At 42.4% G+C, this 24,049-nt stretch overlaps 1 long non-coding RNA gene across 1 annotated transcript in view; it reads left to right on the forward strand.

Annotated features, from left to right (window-relative positions):
* LOC126095725 (uncharacterized) overlaps positions 1-11,014 on the forward strand; it is a 208,954-nt gene extending 197,940 nt beyond the window's left edge. The window contains exon 3 of the long non-coding RNA XR_007521971.1: positions 10,946-11,014. This is a non-coding gene — a long non-coding RNA (uncharacterized LOC126095725). The remainder of the gene's footprint in view (positions 1-10,945) is intronic.
* Positions 11,015-24,049: the final 13,035 nt, after the last annotated feature.

Here is a 24,049-nt window from a genome sequence, read left to right on the forward strand (position 1 = left end):
CGATCCAAGTTATAAATGAACAAAAAAAACATGTGGCCTGAACTGTAACTAGTACATGGAAAAGCCAAGGCTCCGTCGACGCGCCAACCAGGATGTTCAGAATATGATGATGACATGGATGCGGACAAAGGAATCAACACATTGGGCTGAAATCTCCGATTTATTAATTTCGTGAAAAACCGTTCGTTTCATCAAGGCATGCAGCAGTCGCCATTTGAGGTCATGTTTAGCTGCAAAGCAAAAGTGGGTCTGAGTACCTCAAATCTGCTCATAGAGGGTATGGACGACATAATGACGGATGAAGACACTGAGAACGTTGAACGAGAATTGGAGGATGCTATAAATGCAGGAACTCACCCCGATAATGAAGTGCCGCCGTGGCAGTGGAGTCATCGGAATATATAGTTCAGTTCTCTGACAATAACAATGCGAAAATATTGTGTGTGGTGTCTTAAACAGAGTGTAGTGCAACCCATTGTAATGTATCTTGCAGCAAAGATGTCTGTCCAATTTGTGGAATAAGCGACGAAGGATAATGAGAGAAAATTACTTGCAGACTATGTCAAAATAAACAATAAATCGGTAAGAAAAGATTATGAGCTCATGTCAGTTTGCAAGTTCAAGGTGTGACGTCACCCGTGTGCTCGGTGACACTTCCAACAGCAAAGTGTCGACACATGCGAAAAAATGGCCACAACTTCACAGAGTTCATGTGAGTTGTGAGGTGGAGTAATGATGTCACATTGGCACCAAATTTCAGCCCAATTCTGCCCAACGCTACCGTGGACGTGTCACACGAGGAGACTGTCGTCATAGCCCCTCTTACCCACATTTCGTCCCTGGGTCATTCCATGTCAATTCAACCAATTTGAGAAAATGTTCCAGCTGATAGTCTCAGATTTGGCTGAAATTTAGCAAACCATTGCTACCAAGTGTGGAACACTCATGTGCAAAATTTTAAGTTCCCCCGCCAATTAGTTCCAGAATTATGGCTTGTGAAAGAAGGTGGCGTGACCCGGAAATAGCAACCCGCATCTGGCAATCTATCTTCAGACCCAACTTCAGGTCTTAATAACTTTGGAACTATTCCGCACAGCCCAGTGAAATTTTTACAACCCAGTAACATCCACTTAGAGAACACACTCTATGTATCAAAACACCAACAACATATTTCTTAGGGAAAATAAAAAATTCCAAAATGTGGTTAAAAAAAATGTAATACATATTGTAGGTGTCCTCTATGCCAAATATAATTCACTCAAAAAGGGTATAAAGTTTTTTTGGTGGTAAGCTTAATGTGGCCTAAACACGCACAGAACTCATCTTGTCCATATCAGTCACACAAACAGAGTTACATGCACACGAGAATACAAAAATTTGAAAAATTACCTGAAAAACACGGATTTTCTAAGCGCTGTAGCACAAAAGGGAGAAGTGATATCCAATCAAAATTTCAAACACTGCGTAAGTAGACCATAATATAATACGTGGCAAATTTTCAACTTGTTATTGCAAGGCATTTGTGTACAATAAAAGTTGACAGAGATGTATTTGGTTACTTTTCTTTTAACACGATTTAGCAAGTAATAGTGATGATGCAGACAGCTTGTTTCAGATAAAGCTGCAGCAATTGTTGGGAACCATTAGGCAACAGAAAGTTAAACAGTGGTAGTTTTCAGGGACATAATAAGTCATTGTTAGGAAGGATCAACAAACGAAAGAAGCAACAATTACAGGTTACTCATGTTTTTAAGATTCTAGTTCAGACTGGTCAGTACTGTTGTGGTAAGTCAGTATGGAGGCAGAAGAGTGTACTAGTGGTGCTTTTGTTCAAACAAGTTGCAGTATTGGTAGAGCACAAGCATCTGAATGTCATAAAACAACATATGGAACAAAATGTGGCATTCGCTTTGTACCATACGATCTGGATGAATCGGACCAAGATTTGTTGCTATGGAGATCTGGGATACACCTTGTGGGCACAAGAAGTACAGTTCGAGGAAACTTTTGTGTTTGTTATCATCATATGAAAGTGTTTCTGGATAAGTATTCTTTCCTACAAAGAAGTTATTTTGATCCATTTCGGATTCATAAGAAGACAGTGAAGTGTAGCCTCAGAGAAATTGATATAAAATCAGTATTGAAAGTGAATCAGTGCATGGGACTTAACATGAAACCAGGACAAACGTTATGTTCCAGGTGTGTTACACTGCTAAAAAATGAAGAATATTCTGATAATTTACATGACAGTGACGAAGAGTATCAGCCACCTACAACCACAGCGGATGAGCAATTAAATACTTCAGTGACTGCTCTTGGTTTGTCTCCCATGAGGACACACAAAGTTGGGAAAATGAGACAGGCCCAGCTATGGTAGAAGAAAACTACAAGACGCTCAAATGGAATTAAAACACAAAATAGCTGACACACTAATGGTGGAAGAGGAAGAACTATCTGCTCTAAAGGAACAGAAATCATGCCAGAAATGCTCTGATTTGGACAAAATTGTGCATGATTTGAAAGAAAAATGTACCATATCCACACGCCAGAAAAAGTAGCTATTCTTACCCTTGCACCTTCCAGATGGTCTATTAACTACACTGCAGAGGAATTCAATGTTTCTACATATATGGTAAAGCGAGCTAGGAATATAAAAGCAACTCAAGGAGTGCTTCCACAACTTCAGCAGGCTCAGGGTAAGCAATTGAGTTCAGAAATAAAGGTGCTACTGTCGGAGTTTTATGAAAATAATGAATACAGCCGAATAATGCTTGGAAAAAAAGACTATGTAATGGTGAAAATGGGAAATGTACGTGTACAGATGCAAAAAAGACTGTTGCTATGCATCATATCAGAACTATATGTAGAATTCAAGGAAAAGTATCCCAATACCAAAGTAGGTTTATCATCTATTCAATCTTCGGCCAAAATGGGTTTTGCCTGTAAGTGCAAGGGGCACACACAATGTTTGTGTATGTGAAACCCATCAAAATGCTAAGCTGATGTTGCTGCTATAAAGGATTCTGGTCTGGATTACAGTGGTGCAATGAAGCTGCTAATGTGTGACATCAGTTCCTACCAGTGCATGATACACAGGTGTGAAAAGTGTCCTGGTAAGGCAAATCTTGCAGAAAACATGAATAACAAACTGTATGGTGAACTCCTTAAGGATGACGATGAACTTGTTTCTTATAAACAATGGACACACATGGATCGCACAAGTCTTGAAACAAAGCAAAGTACAGTGGAAGATTTTGTTGAAATGTGTTGTCAAAAAACGGACAAACTGACCACGCACAGCTTCACAACAGCAGCACAATCGGCGAATCTCCAGTTTGTAAGGATAATTTGAAACAAGATGAAATTATGGTAATACTAGACTTTTTCTGATAATTATGCATTTCTAATTCAGGATGCCATCCAAGGATATCATTGGGACAACAGTCAAGCAACTCTCCAGCCATTTGCGATTTACTATAGAAGTGAATCAGGTGATGCGTCTGTCATGAACCTGTGCGTTTTTAGTAAATGTTTAATTCATGATGCCATTGCAGTTCATGCCCACATTCGCACTGTCATGGCATATGTGAAAAACAAGCCGCCTCACATACATTTTTCGAAATACTTCAGTGATGGGGCAGCTAGTCAGTGCAAAAACTGTAAAAATGTCAAAAATTTATGCATGCATTACCATGGTCTTCAGATTCAGGCAGAATGGATATTTTTCGCAACAAGTCATGGTAAAAATGTATGTGATGGTATTGGTGCTACCATTAAGCACATGGCATCACGAGCTAATCTGCAGCACCCTACAGAAGGTTACATTCTAACACCTCTTAAATTATTTACCTGGGTACAGAAAAATATCTCTGGCATACAGTCATTCTATGTTTCGAACGATGAGGTGAAATCAGTCGAAGAGTTGCTAAAAAGCAGACTAGAACACGTTAAAACTGTTGCAGGCACAAGGAGCCACCAGCACTTCTCTCCAGCGGACTCTGACAATGTGCAGATGAGCAGACTGTCTGGTTATAACTATAGGTTCATGCACAACATGGGTCTTCACAATGTGTCTGACTCAGGATTCAGAAGCAAAAGCAGCAACATACAACCGGGTTGCTATGTTATTGCTGTTTATGATAACAAATGGTACTTAGGATGTATTGCAGAGTGCTGTGAAGCAGAAGGTGATGTAGTTGTAAACTTCATGGCACCAGCAGGATCAGCAAGATCATTTAATTGGCCACGTTTGGCAGACAGGTGTTGGATTCCTTTTGAACATATTCTTATGACAGTTCCAGTTCCTACCATAGTGTCAGGAAGACAGTACAATTTGCCACTCAATGTAGAGAGTATAGTAGCTAAAGTGTGGGAGAACTTCTGTTCGAAGCACAATCGACTGGTTTTTAGCAGTTAATGTGTAGTAAACATTAATGATAGGTTGTGTTAATCTGTCTGTATGTTGTTGCTTAGTGATTAAACAGTTGTGGGAGAGGATAAGAAGAGGCAGAACAGTTTACGGTATGTTTTTACAAAATCGTGTTGTGGAACAATGGCCACATCACCAAATACATCTGTCAACTTCCAATGTACACAAATGTCTTGCAATAACATGCTGAAATTTTAAGATATATATCATTATGGTCTACTTATGCAGTGTGTGAAATTTGGCTTGGATATCACTTGTCCCTTTTGTGCTACCACATTTCGAAAATCCATGTTTTTCAGGTAATTTTTCAAATTTTGGTATTTTCGTGTGCATGTAACTCAGTATTTGTGAGTGATATGGGTGTGATGAGTTCTGTGTGTGTTTAGGCCACGTTAAGCTTACCACAAAAAAATTTATACCCTTTTTGAGTGAATTATATTTGGCATAGAGGGCACCTACAATTTATACCTTTTAACGTATTACATTTTTTTAATCACATTTTGTAATTTTTTATTTTCCCTCAGAAATATGATGTTGGTGTTTTGATTCATGGAGTGTGCTCTCTACATGGATGTTAGTGGGTTGTAAAAATTTCACTGGACTGTGCGGAATAGTTCCAAAGTTATTAAGACCTGAAGTTGGGTCTGAAGATAGATTGCCAGACGCGGTTGCAATTTCCTGGTCAAGCCACCTTCTTTCACAAGTCATAATTCTGGAACTAATTGGCAGGGCAAACTAATACTTTGTACACGAGTGTTCCACACATGGTAGAATTAGTGTACTGAATTTGTCAAATCTGAGATTATGAGCTGGAGCCCCTGGTTGAACTGACATGGAATGACCCCCCTTCTTATGACACGTCTGAGGTGGAGGTGAGAACCGCGACACCAAGCGTCGATATCACGCAGTTTTTGTAGACGTGGCCGAGAAAAACATTTAAGACACACCGCCGCTCAGAATTGACACAGGATCACCTCAGGGGGTGGCACCGAGCGAGGTGGCGCAGTGGTTAGCACACTGGACTCGCATTCGGGAGGACGACGGTTCAATCCCGTCTCCAGCCATCCTGATTTAGGTTTTCCGTGATTTCCCTAAATCGTTTCAGGCAAATGCCGGGATGGTTCCTTTGAAAGGGCACGGCCGATTTCCTTTCCCATCCTTCCCTAACCCGAGCTTGCGCTCCGTCTCTAATGACCTCGTTGTCGACGGGACGTTAAAACAACACTAACCTAACCTAATCAGGGGGTGGCACCGAGGGCAAGTGACAACACCCCTTCCCTTGAGGCGCTGATTCCTACGTATTTCGCGGTCGATAACGACAGTTTGCAGTGCAATGAGCAGCACGACGACGTTATTAACAATTTATGATACTGCTGACATATATCACACACTACAACTGTTCTCGAACTGATTGCGGGCTAGCCATCCGATTGAAACTGATCACACCTCTTTGGAGTGCAGTGCGACTGCAATTTTGCTCTGGTGTTCAGGCTGCAACCATTCGAGGAAATTTGAACGTGATCCGACGCGTCAAAGAATATTTACGATTTTTCAATCCTTCTACTTCCGTCTTCGTGTGGCGTGATCACGCGGGATTGCAACAGTAACATTTGCGTGAATGGGTCCCTTTAAGACTCCCCCCCCCCTCCCCATTTCATCAATACCCTCGGTGTCACACATACGACTGGTTGAGCGCGTTACAAATATACCTGTCTTGAACATAGACACCAATTCAGCCTGGCAGCTGCTCTAGTGCCTGAAAGTAGGCAAACTGTACCAAAGGGATGCCGAAGGGGTTGCCTAACGCTCAGTGGGAAAGAAGTAATCAATTAAAATGCCATGCCTGTTGTTGAAGTTACTGCATGAGCAGCGAAAATGTAGTAATCTATAAGCCTTTTGTCATTTACTTTGTGGGGATGATGTCGGCGAGAAAAAGTTTCTAAAACCTTTCAGATATTGTGTGAATTTTATTGTAAGTCGTTAAGTGCTCCCATTCTCAAATTCGGGATGAATATAGTCCGGTAATATGCGCGCCATGAGTTACATTGCCTCAAGAAGTGTACACAGTTCCTAAGTTAAATATTTGACTTACTGTGATAAACCTTTGACATAAGAGTCTACTTCGTAAAGAGCAGATTATGACACCATTTTAAGTTTGTAAATTCGGTTACAAAGTTTTTTTGCGACAGGATTGTAATGTTGTTCTGCCAGTACTCTCTACACTGTATTCTTCTAAGTGTTCGTTACATAGACTGGTTCACTGGCATTTATTGATAACTGTTCTCCGACACGGTTCAGTAGGTTTTTTTGTGTTTTTACGGACAGCTTCTTGTCCTTAAATTTCGCCTGATCATTGCGTCTTGAGAAACCAAGTTTCGCGTAAGTTTGTGTACACGGCGATAGCTTTCTTCCAATTAGCAAGACGTATATTATGAATCTCTGTGTCATTTGTTCGGCTTTCTGGGCACTATAAGATAGTAATGTAAAAGTCCAACTTCCTTTGCTCTGTCTTCGACTACCAAAAAAATGTTCAAATGTGTGTGAAATCTTATGCGACTTAACTGCTAAGGTCATCAGTCCCTTACACACTATTTAACCTAAATTATCCTAAGGACAAACACACACCCATGCCCGAGGGAGGATTTGAACCTGCGCCGGGACCAGCCGCACAGTCCATGACTGCAGCGCCTTAGACCGCGCGGCTCTTCGACTACCAGTCATGAACTATAAATAGTGGAAAACCCCACCTTGGGTGGATGACAATGGGAGGAGGGACAATTCAGAAGGTGCAGAGATTTAAATACCTAGGAGAATGGGCAGATATTCGATTGAGAAGAAGAAGTAATGGGAGCGCGAACAAGCAAAATGAATTTAGCATTGAGCATCTGCAATGAGAATAATATCTCTTCAATGTAGAACTGAGACATTACCAGACAGTGATCCACCCTGAAGCCTTATACGCAGCAGGACGACTGAACCTAGTAAGAACAGGAGTACTTAGACTAGAACTGGTTAAGCGAGGGTATCTCAGGTGAAATTGGACACTGAAGAATTGGAGACAGTCAATATACAAGGCTAGCTAACCGAGAACTCTATATCCAGATGGAGAGAATCTTGGACATCAACAGGAAAAGTATCATGTTCTTCGGACACTAGTAAGAATGGAGTAGAGGAGGTTGACACACCAAATGATACACTGTCTTCAGTTTGTTTCTGGAGCCAAGAAGTACAAATTGACCTGGAAGAAATGGGAATACAGAGACCACAGACTTACTACAGGGTCTTTTTTTTAAATCCTACATTCACAGGTTTCCAAGACAGAATTAGATCCAGGGCAAAATCATCATGGATAGTAGGAGGAAGAGGGTTGCAAAGTTTCAGAATGAAAGAATATTAGATTAGGTTCAAGGGCAGAAAAACGAATCTGGCGTAGATTAACGCAGTCTTGATAGGGCCAAAACGAAAAGAAAGAAAGAAAGAAAGAAAGAAGAAGAAGATGGTGTAACTTTAGAACTATTGGAAATTGATTTCACGTTATGCGAGAAGCACACGTTGCTCCTGTTCACAATATGAAGCATTTGACTTACGCCTAACACAAAATGGCTTTCTCTTCGTTTAATATCGCCTTCTTCAGTGAACTCTGAACCCGCAAGACAGGTCTGGCGTGTACAGTGAAAGGGTGCAGAATGCATGTCGTTTTCAGTAGTGGATCATGGTGGTAGTTGTAATAATTGCGTGGTCGTTTCACTGTTTCCGTTGGATCCTGCGGTCACTCTGAAAGGAAGGTTAACTAATACACCCCTTAATATCACACTAGGCAAGCATTTTGATTCGGTTGAGTCATGATTGTCTACAGTAGGTTACTACACCTTATGTTTCATCAATGAAGATGAAATTATTTCGAGCCATTGTGATCTGTATTGAAAAAATGATTATAGCTCTAATAGAATAACTTTGTGGTTGACAGGTTGCATTGATGGTGGTAGCGTGGCCAGTGTGCATCCACCCACGGTAAACAACTCTCTGTATGCCCTTAGAAAACAGGCAAAATAGCGAGCACGTGACGTTTAAGAAAGAACCAGAATTGGCTGGCACTTGGCTCCTACCTCTCGAGTCGCTTTAAGATCATTCACAAAATTATTTTCATAGAAGCATAATAACCACTCTGCCCCAGCATTTTTTCAAGTATTTGAAAGAGCTTACTTCTGTTGAGTGGTGTAGAAACTACCATTCACTGTTTATCTGCATTGATCCACAGGAATGAAGATGTCCATGCACCGTGTTACAATGTTCGCATTGTGCTATCCAACACTTGTCGTCGACAAAAGACAGTCAGTGATGCGTGATTCGTAAGTGGATGACTATTATCTTGGAAGAAATGTTTCATTGTTATGTAATGTGCAGACAAAAATGAACATCTGCATTGCTTAAAGTTTTTGGTTGGACTCTGGCACGAACATTGTTCTTTTCCAATACATTGAGCGTAATCTTCTCTGGTACAGGCGTAAAGTTCGCGGCACATGTTTACAGTCGTTTCCAAACATGGATTCGCATTATCTTTCCTTCCCCAGGCGCTATTTCAGTAGCTATACTGCGAGGTAGCTATGATTTTGAAAATATACACGCAAGGTTTCATAAAGTTATTGTCCTTCTGTTGTGTATCTCGATCGTGCCTGACAGGCAGACTTTTCTCCATCAATCTTTCAACTTCTTATGTGCCACCAGATTTGATGCGTTCAGCTTTAACGTCGCATCACGCCGATATCGGTAGAAGCGTAACACAAGCTGTGGTTGGGGAAGGAAACTACTAAAAAGGAAACGTTCCTGCACGTGCGTTAAGCGATTTGAGGAAACCGTGGAGAATCTCATTCTGGTGGCCGAACGGGCATTTCAATCGCCGTCCACTCAAATGAGAACCCATGGTGGTACTATTGCACCACCTCGCTCGATATGAACAGACACGTTGTAGTATGCTGCAATTTTTCAGTATTATGCAGACGTCTTCAAACAGCAGCTGAAATGTTGGAATGTATGTGGTATATCGTGGGGATTAAGAAGCCACTTCAGTTATATTTAATATTTTTATCATCAGATCACAGCCGGTTTCGTGCCACTGAAAACCACATCCTTCCACAGTATACGGTAGCGTTCCGTGTTCCGGGGACGCACATAGACTGGAGCGGAAGCTTCAGCGACCGTTTTGAACTTGAATCCCTACGTCTGGCTGATTTCGATTCATTGACGTACTGTCATTTATCGGTTCATTAGTTGGGTTGCATGTTCCGGATTACTTAGCTCTTATGACTCAGTTACGTGTCACCTGAGGTTGTGGTTCTCAGACCTACGAAACCGGCTGTGATCTGATGACGATAAGATTAAATAAAGTTGAAGCGGCTTCGTAATCACCAACTGTGGTTGCCGTGCCGACAAGATTTTCTGCAATGTGCAATAGTGTTAAACACTTAACAATAGTTTGTAATCGTTATTGCAGCCGAAAAAGCATACGTTGTATGCGATATTGTCTTATCAGCGATTAAATTGCTCTACTTTTTAGCGAATTACATGTTGCGACAAACATTTTTGACAAGCTAAAATTATTGTGCCCTAGCGGGAATCGACCCGAGATCGCTGCCTTGCGTGGACAGTGCACTTTCAGTGGTGCTATTTGTGAACGCCTCACAGTTAGCCTTGGTACCCACTAGTCACCGTGGGGCTTGGAAAAGTGTGCAGGAAACTAGGTGACAGCTCGAACCTTTGCCTCAGTCCGTGAAGGGTACACAAAAAACATATCTGCTGGAGTACTGTTCGTATTTCATTTAATTTCATGTGGCTAAATGGCCGGTTGCAAGTCTTACAATTGGAAACCACTTCGGTGACTTGGTGTGTCTCTCTTATAGCCCACTTTCGTACCACCGAAAGAGGATCTATAGTTTAACGCGGGATCAGAACCACATTGAGAGGTGAAGGCTTGATTAAAGGCAGGCTGAAAATTTCCGTGGTCCGACCGGGTTCCGGGTTCAATCTCGCGACCTCTCGGTTTCCAGGCAAGCGCTTCACTGCTAGACCAGCAGGCCCAACATACCACTCGTGAAAGGCAGAGATCCTGCTTCGGGAATCGCTCAATTTCAGCTTGCCACGAATGCTTGTATATGTTTCTACAAAATGGATACCCTATCTGTTCAAACTTATTTTGTTTGTATGTCGCACTTTCGATGATTAGTTCCAGTATTGTACCGTTTGCGATAAGTACATGAAGACATCGAATACCTAGCGAATTTCCGACGTTATAGTATTTCCAAATTGCGGCCTTGCTTTTCCATTCCTCTCTCTCTCTCTCTCTCTCTCTCTCTTTCTCTTTCTACGTCAACCCCACCCATCCCCACACACACCAACTGCTGGTATGCTACAAATGAGTTCTATCACACGGTACATTTTACTGCCTACATTGAAGAATGAACAGCAACAACATTTTACTATTTCACGCTACAAAGACTTGTTTCATCTTTCTGTTAACAGGGCCGTAATTCGCCTGTCAGAGACCCGGGTTATACACCTATCAAGTCACCGAACCTTCGCAGATTAGGTGAGTAACAAAACAGACTTTATGACACAGTTGTGTAAATGAATAAACGTACTGTAGACCAGGCATGGGCAACTTTTGGTGATCCGCGGGCCTGGTTCACATACTTACTTAAACCTCGTCACGAGATGCTACAGTAGCGCCCTTAGCGCATGAAGTTAAAACTATAGCGCTCATGACGTTAATTTTTTGGGGTAACGTACCGATATGAATGGCATCCGTTTCCCGACACGCCACTCCGACAAATTATGCCTCGAAACACGTGTTTCTGAGAGTACGTTCATGTCCACCCCATCTTCAGATTTTTGCATTTATTTACGCCTCGTAAAGCTGTTTCTTTACTTAAGATGTTTTACAATAGCTGCTTTGAAAACTTCCTTTGCGAGGTTCTGCAGCGTCTCTCTCTCTCTCTCTCTCTCTCTCTCTCTCTCTCTCTCTCTCTCCCTCCCCCTCTCCCTCATGAATCTTTTCCTCAAGCAGCATCCGGCCCGCGAGCCGCCCATTGCTCACTGGATTCGATTGCCGGACGGGTTGAGGATTTTCTGTGCCAGTGGAGTGAGTGTTTGTGTTGTCCTTATGATTTCATAATCATCATTCGTCAAAGTGGCTAAAATTGGACTGTGTAAAGATTGGGACTTGCGCTGATGACCGCGCAGTTGAGCGCTCCACAAAGCAAACATCATCATCATCTTTTTCTTCCTTCCTCAGCGCTTCTCATACTTGTCACAAAAACGGCCCACGATATCTATTTACTTCTCTCTAATTTTTGCAACCATCAGTTACAGCAGCAGCAAGAACAACATCAACAATAGTAATAACAGTAATTAAAGAATTTCCTTCAGTCGTATCAGATGTTTCTTTTAAAAAACCGTCATGCATTTGCATTATTCGAAGGCAGTGAAATCTCTGGAACTCTCTCCCGTGGAACAAAAAAACGTGACCATTCGTGCTGCCCTTCTGTGTATCCGGTCAATATTCCCTTTTAGTCCTATTTGGTACAGGTCCCACACATTTGAGCAATATTCTTGGATGGGTTGCACTTGTGATATGTAAGCAAATTCCTCTGTAGAATGACAGCACATCCCTAATATGCTACCAATAAACGGAAGTCTGCTACCTGTTTTACCCATGGCTGACCCTATGTGCTCATTCCATTCCATTTCATATCCCTACAAAGTGTTACACCCAAGTATTTGTATGAGTTGGACGATTCCAACCGACTCGTCGTTGTTATTATATTCGTTGGGTACTATGTTTTTTCTTCGTTTTGTGAAATGCAACATTTTACGTTTTTGAACACTGAAAGCGTGTTGCCAATCTTTGGACCACTTTGACCCATTATCAAGATCTGACTGAATATTTATGCGGCTTCTTTCAGACAGTACTTCATTATAGATAACTACATCATATGCAAAAAATCTGAGGTTACTGTTAATATTGTATGCAAGGACATTAAATATACAACATGAACAGCAAGGGTCCCAGCACACTTCCCTGAGGCACACTCGAAGTTACTGCTACAACTGTTGATGATTCTCTATCCCAGATAACTTTCTACGTCCTCCCCACAAAAAAATCCTCAATCCAGTCATAGATTTCGCTTGATGCCCCATAAGATAGTACTTATAGTAAATTTAGATGTGGTACTGAGTCAAACACTTTTCGGATGTCAAGGAGTACTGTATCTACCTGATTGCCTAGATCCTTGACATTGCGGATGTCATGTGAGAAAAATGCGAGTGAGGTTTCGGATGATAGATAATTTCGGAATCCACGCTAGTTTGCAAGGAGGAAATAATTGTGTTCGTGATACTTCATTGCATTTGAGCTCATCTTTCTACTTGTTTTAGTTGCCCTTAGTTCTTTGGTAATCATTGTTGCCACATCCGTGCCACGTTCACTGGTATCACTTTCGATAGGGACCTCCCAAAGAGGCCAGGTCAGTTAGTTGCTATTGAGTCTAAAATATTTCCATCATGAGTGGAGTTCCGATAGATAGTTTTCAGAAAAGGTAATGTTTCGCAGGATATCTTGTCACGCCCACCACTAACAAAACAATAATTTTCCCCGTTGAGTGTTGGATGGTTGTCTGCACCGATGGTTACGATATGATTGGGGATGATGACGGTGATTGTTTTGTGGGGCGCTCAACTGCGCGGTCACCAGCGACCTTACAAAGTCCAATTTTTACACAGTCCAATTTTTTTCACGATCCAATCTAGGTACTGTCACGAATGATAATGATAATGATGAAATGATGAAGACAACACAAACACCAGTCCTCTGGCAGAGAAAATCCCCAACCCGGCCGGGATTCGAACCCGGGACCCCGTGATCCAGAGGCAGCAACGCTCGCCACTAGAACACGGGCTGCAGACATGTTTGGGGAGTGAACGTACAAGCGAAATGAGGTTTTTATCTAAATTTTCTGTTAAGAATTGTTCTCCCAGGCAGCAGTACCAAATGAATAGTTGTTAATGACAGTAATAATAATGCTCTTGGATAAGAAACTAGCTAATCATTCTGTACCCTCAGCTCTGATTAGCAAAAGGCCTCAAATGTTCAGCAGATTTTGATAACAGCTCTCAGCTCGAAAAATTGAAAACTCAGTCGTGGTAGTTCCGACAAGAGTTGCTCGCCGAGTGTTATCGACAGTTCACAGAGTCTATAGACGAATATTTTTAGGCACGCGTGAACTATGGCAGCAGCTTTAGATTATATTAGATTAAATTAGTACTTGTTCCATAGATAATGAATACGACACTTCGTAATGGTGTGGAACGTGTCAGGTTAATAAAAGGTGTCAACTGTAGAGACAAGCCAACAACTAAGACGTGACTTTCAAAAATGCGTGTACAGTGATTTCGCCCAAATGGTTGTTACTGTGTGGCAGCTATGTGTTAGATTGAGAAGCTAAGAGTTAGCTGAAATAGAAACTGTTTGGAGAAGCAGACGTGATGAGCTTTATTAAAGTGGAGACGAACTGTTTTACTTCCATGAAAACTGTAGTCACTAATTATTTTATGGCCTTCAAAGTTTCTTTCTTAGAACTGCTGTCCAGTGGTGTTTTTCCTCCGATAATACGATCGAGGATGTTGCAAGGGGCCAGTTCGTCGAGAAACACATCGATCGTCAGCGTTGTATGTTTGGAGTAAAGCCGGTGATTCTCATCCGGAAGTAATCCGCTAATAAAGAGCAAGGAGTTCTTTTTGTGGGGCAGCCGCAACTATACAAGTACGTTACAAATAAAATCATTTAATCACTCGCGGCCATCCTTGTCCCATTTTTGTCATCGAGAAAAAGTTATATGTCAAAAGAGTAAAAAAAAAAAGGATCTAGAAAAATTCAAAAAACCGACATCACGACTGGACTGGACACCGAAAGGCACCAGAATCTCATAATACATGTAAGATGTAATAAAGACGGGGAGAGAAAACGTATTGTATGGAATTACTTATATAAACACTGGACTCGCATTCGGGCGGCCGACGGTTCAATCCCGCGTCCGGCCATCCTGATTTAGGTTTTCCGTGATTTCCGTAAATCGCTCCAGGCAAATGGCCTTTGAAAGGGCACGGCCGACTTCCTTTCCCATCCTTCCCTAATCCGATGAGACCGATGACCTCGCTGTTTGCTCTTTTCCCCCCCAAACAACCCAACTACTTACATAAATTCAATGAAAACCGTCCCCCCGTGCCGCCCGACCGGGAACATTAACAGGAAAACTTTGCAATAGCAAATATTCGCTGGCTTTGCATGATGATGGCGCACTCGACCTATAAGGCAGGGTGCGTACTGAGTGCGATACAAGCCATCTGTGTACGACCAGATACGAGTATATTGGTCAGGCAGACAGCAATTTTCAGTGTCGTGGAAGAAGTAGAAATTTTAAGCCTTCATTCTCATACGCTTGATACTATTAGTCAACGCACTGACCTGCATCACAAAAATATTTTAGTTAATTGTGACATTATTCAGGCATGTTAAGGTGTGTATGTTACATAAAATTTTCCCTTGTTTTTGTATGTACAGGTTCTGTTCCCTCCTAATGTTGTGATGGTTTCGTCTCATTTCTACTGTTGCTTTCCGCTTTTCTGGTTTAAACAGTTCTCCAATTGCATATCTGAGTCGTGTACGTCCTCTGTACTCACGGCTAGCAGAGATTTACTGCTGCACAGATTTCATGTTAGTGTTCCCGGTCGGCCAGTATGGGCGAACAGCTTTCATCGAATTTATCTATTTTCACACAATACGTGTTTTCTCTTCACATCTTTATGGCACACGTGTTTTATTATTCTGCTGACTTTCGTTATCCGATCGTGATGTCGATTTTTGGGATTTTTCTAGGTTCTCCACCCTCCCGCCTTCAGTCTTTTAGCATGGAACTTTCGTTCCATGACAACATTAGCACGAGGATAACCGTAGATGGTAAAGTGATTTTATTCGCAAGTAACCAGCTGTTCTCTCTCTTTTTATTTTATTTTAGAAATTGTAACTGCATTGTTCCTTATCTGACTTTCTTTTTTAAGTTGGCGAACCTCTCCAATTGTCTTATAATACATTATTTTCATTATTACAGTTTACACCTGATGATGGGACTTCAAGTGCTCCGAAACCGGTTGTATAAGCAGTTAAAGAGTATTTATTGAACAACTGTTGTGCGGTTTCTTCATTTCACAAAACTAATACCGAAGTCGGAAAGTTGATGTGGTTGGCCGATAACTGTCCCCTTGGCCGACAGCGGTGCAGTTACGTCCAGTATCTGGATCGCGTGCGTTGCAGAGGTCTGATGCGTGAACCGCGACACTGGCGTGCTAACGGAGCTAAGAAGAGGGGAGGGTCATTCTTAAACAGAAAGTGGGAATAAGAGAATAGAACCTTTCGAACTGGCACCAGTTGCTAAAGTGTCAACGTAGGGTATTTATACATTTTATTTTTGTGACTCGTCTTACGTTGGAACATACAGAAATCTGTGCCCAACAAGAAACGCTCATTACAAAAGCAGTATAAAACAGGTTGAATACTTTGGCTGGTGGAACCAATTGACAAATATTAAGTGATTGTAAACAGTTTCATCTGTGGCACTATGTATAAGGAACACACATACCGATGCTCCATTGGCGTAGACGCCAGCATCTGAAAAGCGTCTACGAACATCGTTTGTATCGTTCGTAGAGCATTAGTGGTGAACTTAACATTTGGTTTTACGCGAGGCATCTTTTCCTCCTACCATCCACGCAATTTCTCTCTGCCTATCTCGTTAAAAACAGTGTTGCATAGAGGCTGTTTTCACCGCAAGAACAGCATGGAAATGTCTCGTCTTGAGAGTGAAAAAATGTTTTTAGATTAAAACTTCACCTATTTTCGAGATAGTTGCTTTCTAGGTTAGCGAGGCTCCTTTGAAGGAACAACTGCGTGAAAAAATTTAAGGAAGCATGGAATCTAAATCACAATTGACAAGTAGGCATCTGAAATGTACCTGTATTGAATACGTAGTGACATTTAGTGGAGTTCGCAGATTCGATTGAAATGCCCCTGGATAGACGTAATACAGGGTGTTTCAAAACGAATAGACGTGTTTTAAGGGTTTGCAGCATCTATTATACTCAACTTACAATTATAAATAATACATCAAATGAAAAAACAACCCAAACATTTTTTCTTACATGTGTTAAGTAAGAGCACCATTCGACACACATCGAGTCGATAGCCGAGTTCTTCCCAAACCTTGATAATTGTCTGGAGTAATTGTTGCAGTGTTTTTTCTAAAGTCGGGTAGATCGGCTGGTAGCGTACGGACATACGCATAATCATTTATGAACACACAAAGGTGAAAATCGCATGGGGTCAGATCGTGTGTGAACCTGGAGGTCATCCAGCCTCTTGCGGATAAATCCGGCAGTCGGGTGCAACGTCGTTTAATCAATCCGCGTACTGTATTATGCCAGTGAGGCGGCGTACCATCTTGCTGCCAAATAAGGTTCTGTGGTTCAATATCTCCCAATTGAGGAAGGGACCATAATTTTGGCGAATCAAGATACGAAACACCAGTTACTTTCCTCACCGTGAAAGAAAGTCTCATAAACTTTCCACCGTACATGGCACAAACAACGTTCAGTGTTGGGGAATATCGTTGCAACTGTACCATTTCATGGGGTCTGCTAACCCCCAGATGTGCGCATTATGTCTGTTAACTCTGCACGTAGGTGAAATGTTGCCTCTTCACTGAAGACGGCATGATCCAGAAGAGCTTCATCGTCATGCAGCAACATTTCGTTTGCAAAGTTAACACGTAAGCCGCGGTCTGTAGGCTTTAGAGCTTGTAATAACTGCAAACGATAAGGGCGTAGATTTAAGCGTTTCCTTAAACGTCTCCACACAGACGTCACTGGAACTGGTAATTCCCTACAAGCCTTTCGATCTGATTTATTGCGGCTACGCTTGAAAGACTGTCACTCGTTCAACACGTTCTTCACGCACTCTTGGCTGTTCAGTACTCTTCCCTTTGCGCACAGATTTACAAACAAAACTGTTTGAGTTGCTGTTTTATTTGATGTATTGTGTACAATTGTAAACTGAATGTAATAAATGCTACTGAGCCATAAAACCGGTATATTAATCTTGTAACATCCCGTATTATGATTACATAACCAGAATCTGACCTTTCTAATGAGTCGAATCTTGAAACATCGCGTATAATGATTACATGATCAAAATCTGACCTTTATAATGAGTCTATAACTGTATACGTCTTCACTGAAAATCAGAGTTACAAAATAGCTAAAATTCTTTTCCTAGTACTATATTTTCGTATCAGTTTGTTGCTTTGTTGCCCATTAAGTACATTTCTTCAGTGGCTTTTCCTCATAATAAGCGCCAACGACCATACATTATATTGACCTGTGCAAAAAATTTTGTTGAACACCAAAGAGAGGAAACGGTTCATCGCCCACACGAGATGGTAGTCATTAGAGATAGGTATAAAATAGAAGAAGTAATCTGCTTGCTTTCTCGTCTAGATAGACAAGGAAAAAATGATTCGCCACTCGTCAGTTAACGACTTTGTTTCCAGATCCAAAAAGCACTTTTTTTTTTACTTAGTTTCCTTTTAAGTTTGAGCATTTCGTCCAACATTTTTCCAGTGAGGGCTTCCGTCCCTGATGTGCTATTCTAGAAAGCCTGCAAAATAACCATGTATAGTTACCATAGCGATTTCATTAGATTACAGGTGCATATTTATGTAGGTGTTTGGATATGTGAATCAGTGGACACGCAATCTGTTATATTGAATAACTATTTCAGCTCTTCGTACTTCAGGTCTAGGAATTGTGGCATTTTCAAAATACTTTTGTCGTTTCAGAAAACTTGTTATATTCGCCTGGTATTTTTTTACGCCATTCAAAGTAAACCGAACGATATCGCGCTGTGGTACAACAACACTGATCTTGCATTAGGGTTCAAATGGTTCAAATGGCTCTGAGCACTATGGGATTCAACATCTTAGGTCATAAGTCCCCTAGAACTTAGAACTACTTAAACCTAACTAACCTAAGGACATCACACACACCCATGCCCGAGGCAGGATTCGAACCTGCGACCGTAGCAGCCTCGCGGTTCCGGACTGCAGCGCCAGAACCGCACGGCCACCGCGGCTGGCTTGCATTAGGGAAGACAGAAGTTGAAAACCCGTCCCGCCATTCTGATTTAGGTCTTCCATGGGTTCTCCTAATCGTTTAAGCGAAATGCCTGGGTAATTGCTTTGAAAAGGTACGGCCGATTATTTTCCCCGGTCTCCAATCCTATCCGTTCAGTCAAAGTAACGCAACGGTTGAGCAACTTGTCATTGTGCACGAGATACGCCCAGCACGCAATACCCCGTGGACTACTGGGTAGCATTGTCGCAACCGTTACGTTCAAGGAATGCGGAATGCTTTCGTAATTTTGCATTTTTTGAGGATTCTAGATCGTATTTGTGGGTTGAAAATAGTTCTCCTCTCCTGAAGAATTATATGGATACTTGATGAAGGTGTGGAATCTCGGTAAAAGATATTTCGACACTGCACAGAGCAAAACATGTTTATGTGTGATAGAGGACTGTTAAGAAAGGCTAACAAATTTTGAAAGTAAAGTTAGTTCGATCTTATTTCTTGAACATGTCTGAGGTAAAGGAAACGTCAGCTTGATCATGGAAGAGTGGGGGGCTTAGAATTGAAGAGGGCTTTAATACAGTAAACAGGTTCAAATGGATGTAGGTTGCAGTAATTAATGCAGATGTGAAGACGCTTGCACAGGATAGACCAGCGTTGTGAGCTGCATCAATAAGTCTTCGGGCTAAGATGACGACGAGGACACCACCAAAAACAACTACACTACTACTACTACTACTACTACTACTACTACTGCTGCTGCTGCTGCTGCTGCTGCTGCTGCTACAATTACTACCACTACAACTATCCATCACCACCACCGCCGGCGGCGGCCACTGCGTGCTCAGTGGAATCATACATTGCTTGCAGAATCAATCTTAGAGTGCGCGAGTAGAATCCCCCGGGCGACTCCGGCAAAGCTACTGGAGATTGCGGAGTGAGAATAAAGGAAGAAATTAATCTGCGCAACCAGACAATACTAACAGAAATAAAGTAGTTCCGAAGACCTTTGACTTTTGCCTAGCGAGTATGTGTCACACTGATATTCAGGAGGTACGGTGTTCCAAACCCCATGAGAGTTTGATGAAAAATATTCCGTGTATTCCCTGCCACACTTATGGCGAATGCTGAAGGACGCGCTCACGGAAAATACTTTCGTCTCACGTTGTCCAATTTATCTACAGCCCTCTTTCTGTGCCTACTGTATATATATCGTTATGTGATATTTTACTCTGATCATCCCCCCTTGGAGGGCGAGTGTGTGCTTGTGAACAGTTATTAGTTATAGCAGTCACGCTGTATAGCTCTTGAAGGAACGTGACCCGAATTTTCCTTGCTTCCTCATAGCAACAACAGGTGGCGCCCTTCGATATCGCGTGACGTTCTCACTTGAAATATGTGCGTTGCGCTTTGAAACTGGCGGTTCTGGTCTGCACGCGATTCACAATGCGTGACTGCTAGCGTTGTTCTCGGGAGTTTTACAGACGCCACGGGCAACCGAGCGGAGTTGCGAACTAAATTACAGTTCTGTAGCACGTGCAGGGAGCATGCTGAAACCACAGCAGGTACGGCTTTGCGACCTGTCGTTTGATACTGCTCAAAGATCGTAAAAGGAGTGTTCGTGTGCACGCGCGGATGGGTCTCTCTCTCTCTCTCTCTCTCTCCGTGTATGTATGTATGTATGTATGTAAGTGTGTGTGTGTGTGTGTGTGTGTGTGTGTGAGTGAAATGGTTAACACACAGATACAAGATGGACAGAAATAGTCTGAATAGGTTGTAAGTATGGTAGGTTGTGCTGAGAAATAATTGTTAAGAAAAAAATTCGATACGTTGTGCCGTTTCCGAGTTAATTAGCACTGAAGGTTGCCAGTCAGGCCGTTGCACGCGCAAATTCGAGCGGCCCTCTAGATACAATTAGTGTCAGTTGTTCTATTAGCGTAGATGATGGCACACGAAACGCTCAGCCCTTGGCCCTCGGGATCGATCCTTACTACCATCCCATGTCCAATTTTTGTATCGCTCTCTTGTTCGGTTTTAGGAAACCAAACGAAGAACACGTTTGTTGACGGTTTATTTTGTTGCGTGCGCAACTGCCCGATTGCTTAACTTCAGTGCTAATTAACTCTTCGAATATCGAATGTTCTCTTGAGAAATATTTCTCAGCGCGCCCTACGCTCCAACACCCTTACAAGCTTTTTAGATTCTTTCTGACCACCGTGTGTATATAATTTTGAAGTGAACTCTTGTATAGGTGAAATTTTGCGCATCATTATCGGTTGGGTTGTTTCTGGGGGAGGAGACCAGACAGCGAGGTCATCGGTCTCATCGGATTAGGGAAGGAAGGAGAAGGAAGTCGGCCGTGCCCTTTCATAGGAACCACCCCGGCATTTGCCTGGAGCGATTTAGGGAAATCACGGAAAACCTAAATCAGGATGGCCGGACGCGGGATTGAACCGTCGTCTTCCCGAATAAGAGTCCAGTGTGCTAGCCACTGCGCCACCTCGCTTGGTGGTGCGCATCATTATGACTATCGTGAGTAGGATGTCACCGTCATCATCATCATATTTTCTGCTCTGCGAGCAGGTTGTAGTTGCCTCAACTTTTTACGGTCGATCGTTTCTTTCTTCGGGCTATTTTAATTGCGTTCATTGAGTAGATCGATCAGGGTTTTAACCCTTCTGACCTTTCTTTCTCTTCCCATACTCATATCCTTATAAAACTGTTTTTAACCCCTTCCCGCCTCGTTAAGTGTGTGTCCAATCCATTCCTTTTTCTACTGTCAGCTACGTCCAGAAATTACCGTTCCTCCCTCTCTTCTCAGCACCTGGACATCGCCACTCTGTTTACTTAAATTTTCCCATTCTTCGCCATTCCTCATTTCATTAGATTCCAAACTGTTCCTGTCTTTTGTCTTCAGTTTCAGAGTGTCGGCGCCACACAGTAGGAACCTGCAGACAAATCATTTCATCAACTTTTTCTTAATCCTGTTCCCATGAAGCTACAGAATATCCTTCTCTTTGTAAGGGAATACCAAATTTGACATTGCTATTCGCAATTTGATGTCGGATGTGATTATTAAAATGTTTTGTTTTACATCCAATGGACAGAATTCAAATTTCATCACATTCGGCACTTCTCTCCTCGGCTGTCATTATTTTCGTTTCCTTTACTGTGTTCATTTCATATTCGTTCTCCATAGGTTTGATGTCCTTGGACCTCCTTTATATCCCTGGATAGAAAAACCAAGCCATCTGCGAATCCCAAAATCGTATTGTTCATTTACCGATTTTAAACCGTAGTCCATTAGTAAGCATTACTCAGCCATGTCTTCTAAATACATGCTGTGGTGTGTAGGTGGCTTACAACCACCTCGTTTTACACTTTTTCGTAATTGTATCCAGTTGGTATTCTCTCCCTTGTCCAGTCGAAGCTTTTTGTTCAAGATTTACTGAGTCCATAAGCAAACTGTCTTTCCATTTCACTGCAAGCTTCAGTATATTAGCCGTCTCCTTTCGGTTCACACAGTCAGTATCTTTCTTCTTCTTTTTAAAAAGCATATGCAAAAGCTCTTCTCATTGAATCTCTCTTGCGGAAGATGTAAGTGTCCTATTCCATCTCCCGTCCCTTCATTTCTTCTAAGTTAAAGTTACTTCTCAGCCAGGTTGCCTTCCTTTTTGTTTCCAGATTTCACAAGCTTATAATCGTTGCATTTCTGTCTTCCCCATTTTGCTCGTTTGGCACCCTTAAGCCGTCGCCACACGGACCGTGATTTCAACGTGCTGCTGAAGGCTCTGAAGCGATGCGGTTTGTGGATCAAAAGCGGTATGCGCGTCTCTACATCTACATCTACATTTATACTCCGCAAGCCACCCAACGGTGCGTGGCGGAGGGCACCTTACGTGCCACTGTCATTACCTCCCTTTTCTGTTCCAGTGCCGGCCGCGGTGGTCTAGCGGTCCTAGGCGCGCAGTCCGGAACCGCGCGACTGGTACGGTCGCAGGTTCGAATCCTGCCTCGGGCATGGGTGTGTGTGATGTCCTTAGGTTAGTTAGGTTTAAGTAGTTCTAAGTTCTAGGGGACTTATGACCACAGATGTTAAGTCCCATAGTGCTCAGAGCCATTTGGACCATTTTTTTGTTCCAGTCGCGTATGGTTCGCGGGAAGAACGACTGTCTGAAAGACTCCGTGCGCGCTCGAATCTCTCTAATTTTACATTCGTGATCTCCTCGGGAGGTATAAGTAGGGGCAAGCAATATATTCGATACTTCATCCAGAAACGGTCCCTCTTGAAACCTGGCGAGCAAGCTACACCGCGATGCAGAGCACCTCTCTTGCAGAGTCTGCCACTTGAGTTTGCTAAACATCTCCGTAACGCTATCACGGTTACCAAATAACCCTGTGACGAAACGCGCCGCTCTTCTATGGATCTTCTCTATCTCCTCCGTCAACCCGATCTGGTACGGATCCCACACTGATGAGCAATACTCGAGTATAGGTCGAAAGAGTGTTTTGTAAGCCACCTCCTTTGTTAATTGACTACATTTTTCTAAGGACTCTCCCAATGAATCTCAACCTGGTACCCGCCTTACCAACAATTAATTTTATGTGATCATTCCACTTCAAATCGTCCCGCACGCATACTCCCAGATATTTTACAGAAGTAACTGCTACCAGTGTTTGTTCCGCTATCATATAATCATACAATAAAGGATCCTTCTTTCTATGTATTCGCAATACATTACATTTATCTATGTTAAGGGTCAGTTGCCACTCCCTGCACCAAGTGCCTATCCGCTGCAGATCTTCCTGCATTTCGCTACAATTTTCTAATGCTGCAACTTCTCTGTATACTACAGCATCATCCGCGAAAAGCCGCATGGAACTTCCGACACTATCTACTAGGTCATTTATATATATTGTGAAAAGCAATGGTCCCATAACACTCCCCTGTGGCACGACAGAGGTTACCTTAACGTCTGTAGACGTCTCTCCATTGATAGCAACATGCTGTGTTCTGTTTGCTAAAAACTCTTCAATCCAGCCACACAGCTGGTCTGATATTCCGTAGGCTCTTACTTTGTTTATCAGGCGACAGTGCGGAACTGTATCGAACGCCTTCCGGAAGTCAAGGAAAATAGCATCTACCTGGGAGCCTGTATCTAATATTTTCTGGGTCTCATGAACAAATAAAGCGAGTTGGGTCTCACACGATCGCTGTTTCCGGAATCCATGTTGATTCCTACAGAGTAGATTCTGGGTTTCCAAAAACGACATGATACGAGAGCAAAAAACATGTTCTAAAATTCTACAACAGACCGACGTCTATAGTTTTGCGCATCTGCTCGACGACCCTTCTTGAAGACTGGGACGACCGTGCTCTTGTCCAATCATTTG

This window comes from Schistocerca cancellata, chromosome 8 (assembly GCF_023864275.1).
Source record: "Schistocerca cancellata isolate TAMUIC-IGC-003103 chromosome 8, iqSchCanc2.1, whole genome shotgun sequence".
Classification (NCBI taxonomy): Eukaryota; Metazoa; Arthropoda; class Insecta; order Orthoptera; family Acrididae; genus Schistocerca; species Schistocerca cancellata.